Raw genomic sequence first — 9,205 nt, 5'->3', positions numbered from 1 at the left:
TTGCTGTGTTTTATATCTTATGATTTATTTTTATGAAAAGTTTTTGCCCTCACAAAAGGCAAAACAATTGGCTGCTTGGCGGCCCTGGGATTTCTCCCAGCAGCCCTGCAGGTGTTGTGGGAGGAGGGCAGTCCCCCCTTGGTGGAGACAAGCTGTGTTGGTGCTTTCATATGCTTCTGGCAGAAAAGCATCTTATGGTTCAACAGAAAGGGCCCAATACCAACAACCAGCCTGACAAACCAGGCAAGTGCGGTGGCAAGGGACCGCAAACACATCTGGAAACTGAGGTGGGGCCATTCGACTCAGCAAGTGGGTCCTCTGTTTTCTTTTCCCATAAATAAGGCTTCTGTATATATGACCACACTGGCAGATGTCTGGTTCTTCGGGTGCTGCTCCTATCTTGTTAAGCTTTTCGCTACTGTTCACTTCAACCTGTAACTGTACAGAAACATCAGATTAATGTCTTATTTTTTGGGTAGACAGTGCCATCTAGTCCCTGACCAAATAGGCTAGAGAGGGATTTTTAGTGTTCCTGAAATGCTGTTTTATTTTACAGGAAAAGCTGCAGGAACAGCTTCTGTTTGGGACAACATTCAAGCCTTGCTGCATTTTTCTCCTGTCCTTATCTCATCTACATCCATTAGCTTGACTTACACTTCTTGCAGGTGGTTACTTGCAGAAGACTAAAGGTCTTTAGCTAGCAGCAACTTTAGCTAGCAGCAACGATTTGACCAAAACCAACCATTTAACCTACTTGAATACCTCTTCCTACCTGACTTTATATTTGCTTTTTTTTTATCCTCCTTTTAATGCTGTTACTGATTTACTCCATAGGATAACCCGGCGTGCTCTGAGGACTGGCCAGACAGCAACTACAATAAGCAAACAGCTTGAAGCCCATTACATAACTCAAAAAACATAGACCATGTCTTCTCAGCAGATAATCATCAGGGTGATGGCCTGTGGCCTTGTCATGGTGGAGCTGAACATATGTGTGAGAAACCAGCAAAGAAAAGCAAAGGAGGGCCTTTCAACCTGCTGCCACCCCTCCTATGCCTTCCTCCAGTAGCCCAGGAGAGCCTTCCACTCTGCAGAGATGCTCCTACTATGGCCAACATCTATGGCATTCCCCATGTTTAGAGAAGCTGCACTTCCCAGGGGAGAAGCAGCCAGGATTGTTACAAACTCTGGGAGACCTGCCCTGCCGAGCAACCAAAGTTTTCATTATCATGGCTCTGAGCCTGGTGAGGTTTTGCATTCATGTGCAGATGACTGCAGATTTTTGCTACATTTTTCTTCCAGTGATTTTCAGTGGCAAAAGCTCAAAACACTTATGGGAAACTGAACCTTCTCAAGAAAATGCTGGTTTGAATGAAGTCTGCTTGCTTGGAAAACATTTTGGTCTAACTCTGAAAAAATTTCCTTTCTGCCATTCTTTGATAAGGAATATAGTTAGCATAAGTATCTGAAAGAAACTATTACCTCCTGAACTTAGATCTACTGAGGTGGATGGGGCAGTTCACACATCCCATGTGATTCAGGATCTGTGAAAAAATCAGGCTGACTCTAGCTACTAGCTAATCATGCTAGTGAGTGCTAGTGCTGGTTAATAACTCCACTCAGGTGTCACTTCCTATGCTCCATTCAGTTGCCCAGCCAGATTCTCCTTGTACAGGAAAGCAGCTTTGAAGAAGGTTGCTACACACAAGAGGCTCTGGGCCACACGTGATGTCTTGGTTATTCCTCAAGTCAATAAACCTTGATCTGGATAACTCACTATGTTTTCTAAGGGTTGGTATGAACAAGGGTAGCAGAGAAGCAGATGTGTTTCCTAAATGCAGCAGCCCTATTGCACATACAACATATTTGAGCCTGAATGGACCAGTTATCCTCCAGCAATTAATGTATTATCCATATTACAATACTGTGTTCTTTGGGGTGACAGGACGGAGATAAGGTATTTATTTATATTCTACAAAATCAAAGAAAAAAAGACAACATCTGAGTACCAGTGTTTCATCAATCATATTTTAGGAACCTTAAGTTAATAAAGCTGGATGCATGATGTTTCAATAACAGCATATGATGTTTCCAATATGACTGGCATTTAGTTTGGTTTTCAACAATCTGTAATTTAGGAGCAACTATATGAAATCTATTTTGCCTGCAGAAGAAGCCATTTCACTGAACAGAGGACACAGAATATGCTGATTTAATACATAATCATCCAAGCTTTCCAGCTGGGGGGGATAAAGGACATTTTAAGATCCCACTTTGGTGTATTTCCCTCAGGCATCATACAAAGATTTCCTCCTCTTTGCTGGAGGTGTTTGACAGTAACTCCCTCCTTATATGTGGATGTAGAGTATTTCACAGATGTAGCTCATAATCTTGTACCATCACAGTTGCAACAGGAAATGAGTAACAACTACTAAGGTTACCCCAGTGCCAGCCAAAATGTCACTCAGTGTACAGCTTGAGTGTGTCTGTAAAAAAAGCTAATCCACAGAAAGCCACTTAGACTGAGGTGCTTTAACACATAAACTGATATTATACAAGATACATTTATGCATGGTTCACTTTGTTATCTGCAGACAGGCAGCACCAGCTCTAGTGCAACACCCTGGAAACCCGAGTAACTTTTTTGCCAACCAAGAGAATCTGAGAAAAGGTGTAATTGTCCTGTGACAAGCTTCAGAGCCACAAGTGACCAGTGAAGAATAAGAGAGCCACAGAGACAATTTATGGTCTTCATGCTTTACTACAGCCTGCTATTCCAGCAGCATACCAAACAGTGATGTTGAAGTCTTCCCTTTCATGTCCATGCTTTCAGATAGCCAAGCTGTTGGATGTTGTACATGTACAGTCATAAAAGGTGCATCAGGGCCAGTTTAAGCTTGCCTTGAGATGAGAAACTGAACTAATCTGGGAACAAAAGAAAAAAAATTCTTTACAGTGCTGTTGACAGGAGAGCTGCAGCACTGCTGGGACTGCTGGCCCCTGCAGCTGGTCTCCCAGCTTTGGGTTAGTCCCAAGAAGGAACTAAAATGATCTGAAATACCTGAAGTCCTTATATTGTAAAGCCATCTTCATGCAGGAAGCCACATCCAGCTTCCAGATTTGCTGTTCTTACACATGCGATTTGTTCTTATGAGCAGTAGATGGCACTCTTTAGATTAACTTGCTCTAAGTAAATTTTCTATTAATAAAAACAGGCACATGTGCACACACACACTAATATTTGATTCTCAGAAAAATATATGAACCAGAAAAATCTGCTTATCTGAAATTTTACTTTAGGCACCACTAAGAAAAAAAACCCAACAAAACAAAAGAATGATGGAACAGAGTAAGAACAAGGTCTAATCTAGAGTTTCCAAGATTTTACCATTGTACTGTGCTATTTCTAATGTTCCCATCCCTCTTTTTAACTCTCTAGTGTAAACAGATGCCTGCTCTTTCTATCTTGGCCTCCAATAACACCCTTCACGGCTGCTAAATTACATACAGACATGAACACCCAGTGCCAAATTGAGAACTAGCCTTTCTTACAGCTTCTCCCCAATGTGTTCACAGTATAATAATGGAATGGCATCATAAGTTTTCTCCTATACGTTTTTTAAGTGGGAAAGCACAAATTCATGCAAGAGCTGTCTGCACAAAGCCTGTCTTTCTACTTGGTCTCTGCTTTTTCATCTGCCATTTTGTCTTCCTTCCCTGGCCTCTCCAATGAGCTCCATGGGGGAGCTGGTGGGCTTTGTTTTGCTCAGGTCCAGGGAAACTCCAAAATTCAGCACTTGGTCTCTGCACTCATACAGGAGCTCTGTGTTTGTTAGAATTCATACCACAACTGGGAAAGTAAACCATGTGCTGCTTTTGCCTGGCTTTATTTTGTTTTTTTGTTATTGTAGTTTTTTTTTTTTTTAATAATTTATTTTCTTTCCTGAAATTGTCTTTCAAAGAGCTTTTCTGAATTCACAGCATGGTCCACTTGTGGGACCTCCTGCCTTATGACTCTGCTGAGGTCCTTGCCAGGCTGAGATACGCAACCGATGCATTGTAACTGCTGCTAGTAAACCCAGAGAGCAGATGGCCAAGCCAGTTGTGGTGGTTTGGACCTTGGTTTTTCCCCCAGAGGCTGAAAAGTGGTAGACCCCAAGGGGTGGAAACCCCTGGAAGTTTTGAAGTTTTGCCCAATGGGCGCTCCTGCAAAAATGTAAACATATCACAAGCACCGGAAGAGATGAGTTGTAGTTTTGGTTGTTGTTGGAGAGGTGGCCATGTTGTAGAGCCACGAGGTAGGGGCTCTGAGCCCCTCGGGGCCTCTGGCCCCCTCCCAGCCCCGGCTGGGGGGATTGCAGAGGCTTGGAACAGTCTTAGACTGGACTAAGTGCCTGTAGTTATGCCGGGAGATGTTTTTCTCCATGGGCGCAGAGCAGCAGCCGGCACTGACCAGAGAAACAGTGGCACAGAGCCAGGACAGATAAGACCTGAACCGGAGAAGCAACAGAGACATGCAGCATCGCAGAAAGGACTCCTGGAAAGGGAGAGAGAGAGAGCCAGCAGCAGAGCTACAGAGTCTTGGGGTAAGAACTTATACCAGACCCCCCCAAAACTCCTTTGAGATCCCTCTGAGAAAAGAGGGAGATGGACTTCTATTTTGGAGAAGAGTTTTAGACATGCAGCACCGGAGAGAGAGAGAGGAGCTGAGAAGCTCAAAAGACGTCCCGGAGCTGGACCGGGACGGCCAGATGGAATGCAGAGGGGGTGACCTTGGCTCCCCCCTCGCACTGCTGCCACAGTGGCAGCCTAAGAACAGGGCACAGAGGCCCTCCAAAGAGCCTGAGTCTCCTGGAGATACCAGACCGTCACGAAGACCCCCTGTGTCTTCGTGATATGACCGTGGTGAAACGACCTTGTCTGGGGTGACGAAGCCCACGGAAGACCCCTTTGCCTGCGACAAGGGGGCCGATGGAGCTTGGATACCTCCCTCGTGAGTGCTGGCAGAAAGCCAGCCACAGCTGCTGCATGCATGAGAAGAAGAAACCTGCTGCCTTGGAAGATACTCCTGCTGTTCAGAGACTGGAAGGGATCTGTCCTTCTTTCCCTCCTGGACTTTTATTTGGAGGGGAGAAGAGATCTGGTCCATTGTAAATACTATAAGTCATGGTAGAGATATTGTGATCGTGTGTATAATGTGATATGGTATTTATTTGTACAGTCATTGTAGTATATTCCCTTTCCCCCATTCTGAGTCTGGTGTGTTTTGTCTGGAAAAACCCATCTCACTTTAGGTTGAGTTGTGGGAGGGGGCTTAGACTAGGAAACTGGATTTTGGGGCTATCTCAAACCATGACACCAGTCAGTCTTTTTCTGTAGCTGAAGCTGTAGAACTTCTCTAGGAACTGCTGCACAGTAATACAGCAATGAATGTTCGTGTGACAGGGTTAAGAAAACGCATAATCTGACACTACAGCAAATCCTTTATGCAGATCAGGTTGCGTTGGCAATAGCTGGATGCCAGCCACACCAGGCCTGTGCTGGGATTGCAGAGATGGTCACAACAGTTCACAGAATAATTAACTCAATATCTTGTTTTGCTCACACCTACACCAGGTCACAAACTCTCAGAATTGGGTGCTCTGTTGTACAGCAGGAAATAGTTTGGAAGAAAATGATCCAACAGAGTCTGCTTCGAGGCTCTGCTGGTCGTTTGAATCCACTCGTTTTTACTTCTGTCATGTGGATTTACAGAGAAGAAGTTTACAGAAGTGAAAGCAGAAGTTGGCCAGTATGTTTTGCACACTAGGTTTTCCCTCTTTTCTCCTTACCATCTCTTGTAGGAGGTGGGAGGTAAGAGGACTTTGTCCCAGATTGTAGCCAGTCAGACAGTGCACAAAAGGTAATAGCCAGATGCTGTTAGCATATTAATTTCTGATGGTTATTTTGCTACTGGAAGCTTTTAAAATGTATTTTCAATTTAGACTATTTTTTTAAGCAGCTTTAACTAGTTATTTTTATCCCCAAATTTTTCTTCAGCTTCCAGTAAAAAAATGCAATTCCTGACAGAAGTCCAAAATGCCATTGCTGTGCTGCTGTAAATCTCAAGGGCATCCTCTGCAGCAAATGGAAGTATTAATGGAAGAAGTGAGATGGAGAGAACAAGCTGGTAATGTTTGTGGAGACTGAGTCCCTGGTGACAGTATCTATCATTAGTGCTACTATTTGGAGGGTATGAGGTGTCCAGTGACTCCAAAAATTTTGGCATTTCTGTTTAATCTTCCCTGTCCTCTTTCAAACCCTTCTTATTGCTTCTTGTATTATACTGAGTGCTCTTCCTGAAGATGAACACCTTACACTGCCATCCACAGCGACCTCTTCACACAGAAAAATGGTTGCCATTATGTTCTCCCATCCTTGCTGCCGTTACAAATGAAACAATGATCACATCACCAGTGGTACGCAGGCTTACCTCACCTTCCATCCCTGTCTCCCCTCTGACCATGAGCTGCTGGCTGTGCTGCCTGTGATGAGTGCTACTCTTCTGTCCTCTGTGCTGCCTTTCCTTCTTGCCCCTGCCTCTGCCTGCCTACCATTATTAATCACACTTGTCACACCCACAATAATGCTTTTCCCCATTCTTTTAGCTGAAGTTACTGTCTGTGTCTCCTTGGTGTACCCCAGCACTGAATTTCCCTAAAAGCAGTTCAGGCCTGTAGAAAGAAGGAAGCTGTAATGGACATTTGCCATATCCTCCCTCCTCCGACTCTTTTCCCTTAGGTAATTCAGTTCCTGCTGTGACACTATGAGTGAGTTGCGATTGCATGTTTCATTCTAAAATCAATTGTACAAGTAGAGGAAGGAGGGAATAAAAGAGAAAAAAGAAAAGTCATTGCAATTTATTGCAACTTATTGCAATGCATCAGAGTAATTCTTTCTGTCAGCGTGAAAGAGTCCTCCTGGACTTCACAAGTGGGAGAAAACTGGGAAGATGGAAGGAGAGCCATTTAGAAATTTGTTCTGGGCTGAAACAAAGCTCCTTGTTAGGTCTGAAAGCCCTGACACCAGTCAAAGAATTTGCTTTACTGGGAGCTTGTGAAACCCACTGCCCTTCTGTGTGTTGAAGTGGCCTGGGCTGGTGCCTGGCTAACAAGCCCTCAAATGGCCCTGGCCTTGGCTGCTCTGGGAAGCGGTGCAATTACACCCTCAGCTCATGGAGGTGTGTTTGCAGCCGCTGTAGTTCATCCACTGCCGGATGAGTTGTGGGAAGCCAGCAGCCAAAACTTTGATCCTGTGCTCTAAGGTATATCTGCTGTGTGGAAAAGCCATCTGAGGAGACCCGGCAGTCTCCCCAGGGCTGAGTTAAAACCGCCATCAACTGAGCAAGGGAGCATGTCTGCAGGCTCACAGTCCTTTTCTTGTCAACAATATCACTGTCCACCTGCAAACTCTCCTTCTGGGTGGCAGCAAGTAGCAGCAAAATTTTCCCTTATGTACTTCTGTTTTGTTGTCTGCCTGTAGGAATAGCCCCATTTTCAGTTGCCATGATGCTCCTGCTGTGGTGGGAACTGTGAGTTCATGCCTGATGGTAACTCACAGGGCACTTACTCCCCACATCCAGGTTTCTACATCGCAACACACAGATTCGCCTTTTTCACAGCTCCCTGCACACTGGCCACTACCACAGAACAGCTCTCACACAGCTCAGTGCTTGGTGTGAAGACAGGTGGTTGGCACTGAACACGGCAATGTGAGCACTTGTAGAAGGTGTCTTACAGCTGGTCTCGATGGATCATCTACAAACCAGGAGCGTGTCTTAATCTGAGAAATGCTTGCCTAGAGACTGCTCTTTCCCTCCCTTAAACAAACAAGCAAACAAACAAAAAACACACACAAACACACAAACCCCCACAAAAAGCCCCCAAACCTAAAAGTAATAAAAAAAGAAATCTAACAATGACCTTTACAACTTGAAACTCTGTCCTTTAAGTCTTCTTTCAGAACGGTAGAAAGTATTCCCCTCCAAATCCCTTACTCACAAAACTAGCACTCTCGCTTCATTTCTTATCCAGCTAAATGCATAGGCATCTGGAAATGGAGAAAAGCCAGTAACGGTGACCTACCTACAACATCCCATCGTGAAACAACTGGAGGATTTGGAGATTAACAGGCTTATCCAGCACAACGCTGCAAAGGGATATCCTGTCTCATTGACTTCTGAGGCTTCATGTTCCATGGGATTTAAAATGAATCTTTACCCTACCCCCTATAAATCAAATCAAACAGCTAAACCCTTGGTTCTACCCTTCCATTCCTGCTAAGATACTTAGCAATTTGAATGTGCTGTATCTGTGCAGTTCTTTGCCTCACCTTAATGATCAAACCATCAGTAACAAGAGGGTGTGGCAACCTTTTTTCCAGCTTGTGAAGATTCCCTTCCTAACACTCCTGGAAAAAAGATGTCAAAAGGACCTGACCTACCTAGATGAGCAGGCACAGCAATGATACATTTTCAGCATTGATGAACTTCACACCTGTTGGAGGAGAGAGAAGTAGCTGAAATTCTTCAAGACCTTTAGGGTTTTCAACTCTGTCCTCTAAAGACAGAAGATGAAGTATGTTGAGACAGAAGATGAGGTGTGTTGGTCACAGTTCATGGACAACCAGTGTTTGATCTGCTGTGTGCTTAAGGATATGAACAAAGGAGATGTACAAAACACTGTGTGTGGCATGGGGGAATAGCACAAGGTGGGAGAACCGAAGCTGTAAGAGTTGCTGTTTTTTGCTCTCCTCCTGGGGCTTTTGAGTCCACAAACCCCTGTAGGGTAATGCCATACCTGTGGGATTCAGTTAAGACTGATAATCAAAATAAAGTAAACTTCTCTGGGAAGAGACTTCAGCAGTAATACATCATGAAACACCACAGAGGTAATCTAGGGTAAACAGGAATGGAGAGGTTTGGAGAGGTCAAGCACCTTTGGTTTTCTTTGGTTTATGTGGGATTAGAACCCCTAGCCAGGAGTGAGAGGTAGCACTGCCTACAGTTCTTCCTTGATGTGAATATATCAAAGGTGCTTTTCCACCACACAGTTAGGTTTCATCTAAAACCAAGCAGCACAAGGGAACTTCTGAAAACAAAGCAAAGCAAAGCAACCCCTCAGCCTTGATGGGTGATTCAGAACAGAAGCAAAGCAGGTCTTTTCCT

The sequence above is a fragment of the Lepidothrix coronata genome, unplaced genomic scaffold (assembly GCF_001604755.1).
Source record: "Lepidothrix coronata isolate B3197 unplaced genomic scaffold, Lepidothrix_coronata-1.0 Scaffold3, whole genome shotgun sequence".
Classification (NCBI taxonomy): domain Eukaryota; kingdom Metazoa; phylum Chordata; class Aves; order Passeriformes; family Pipridae; genus Lepidothrix; species Lepidothrix coronata.
The sequence above is the reverse complement of the archived record's forward strand: the minus strand, read 5'-3'. Positions refer to the sequence as shown.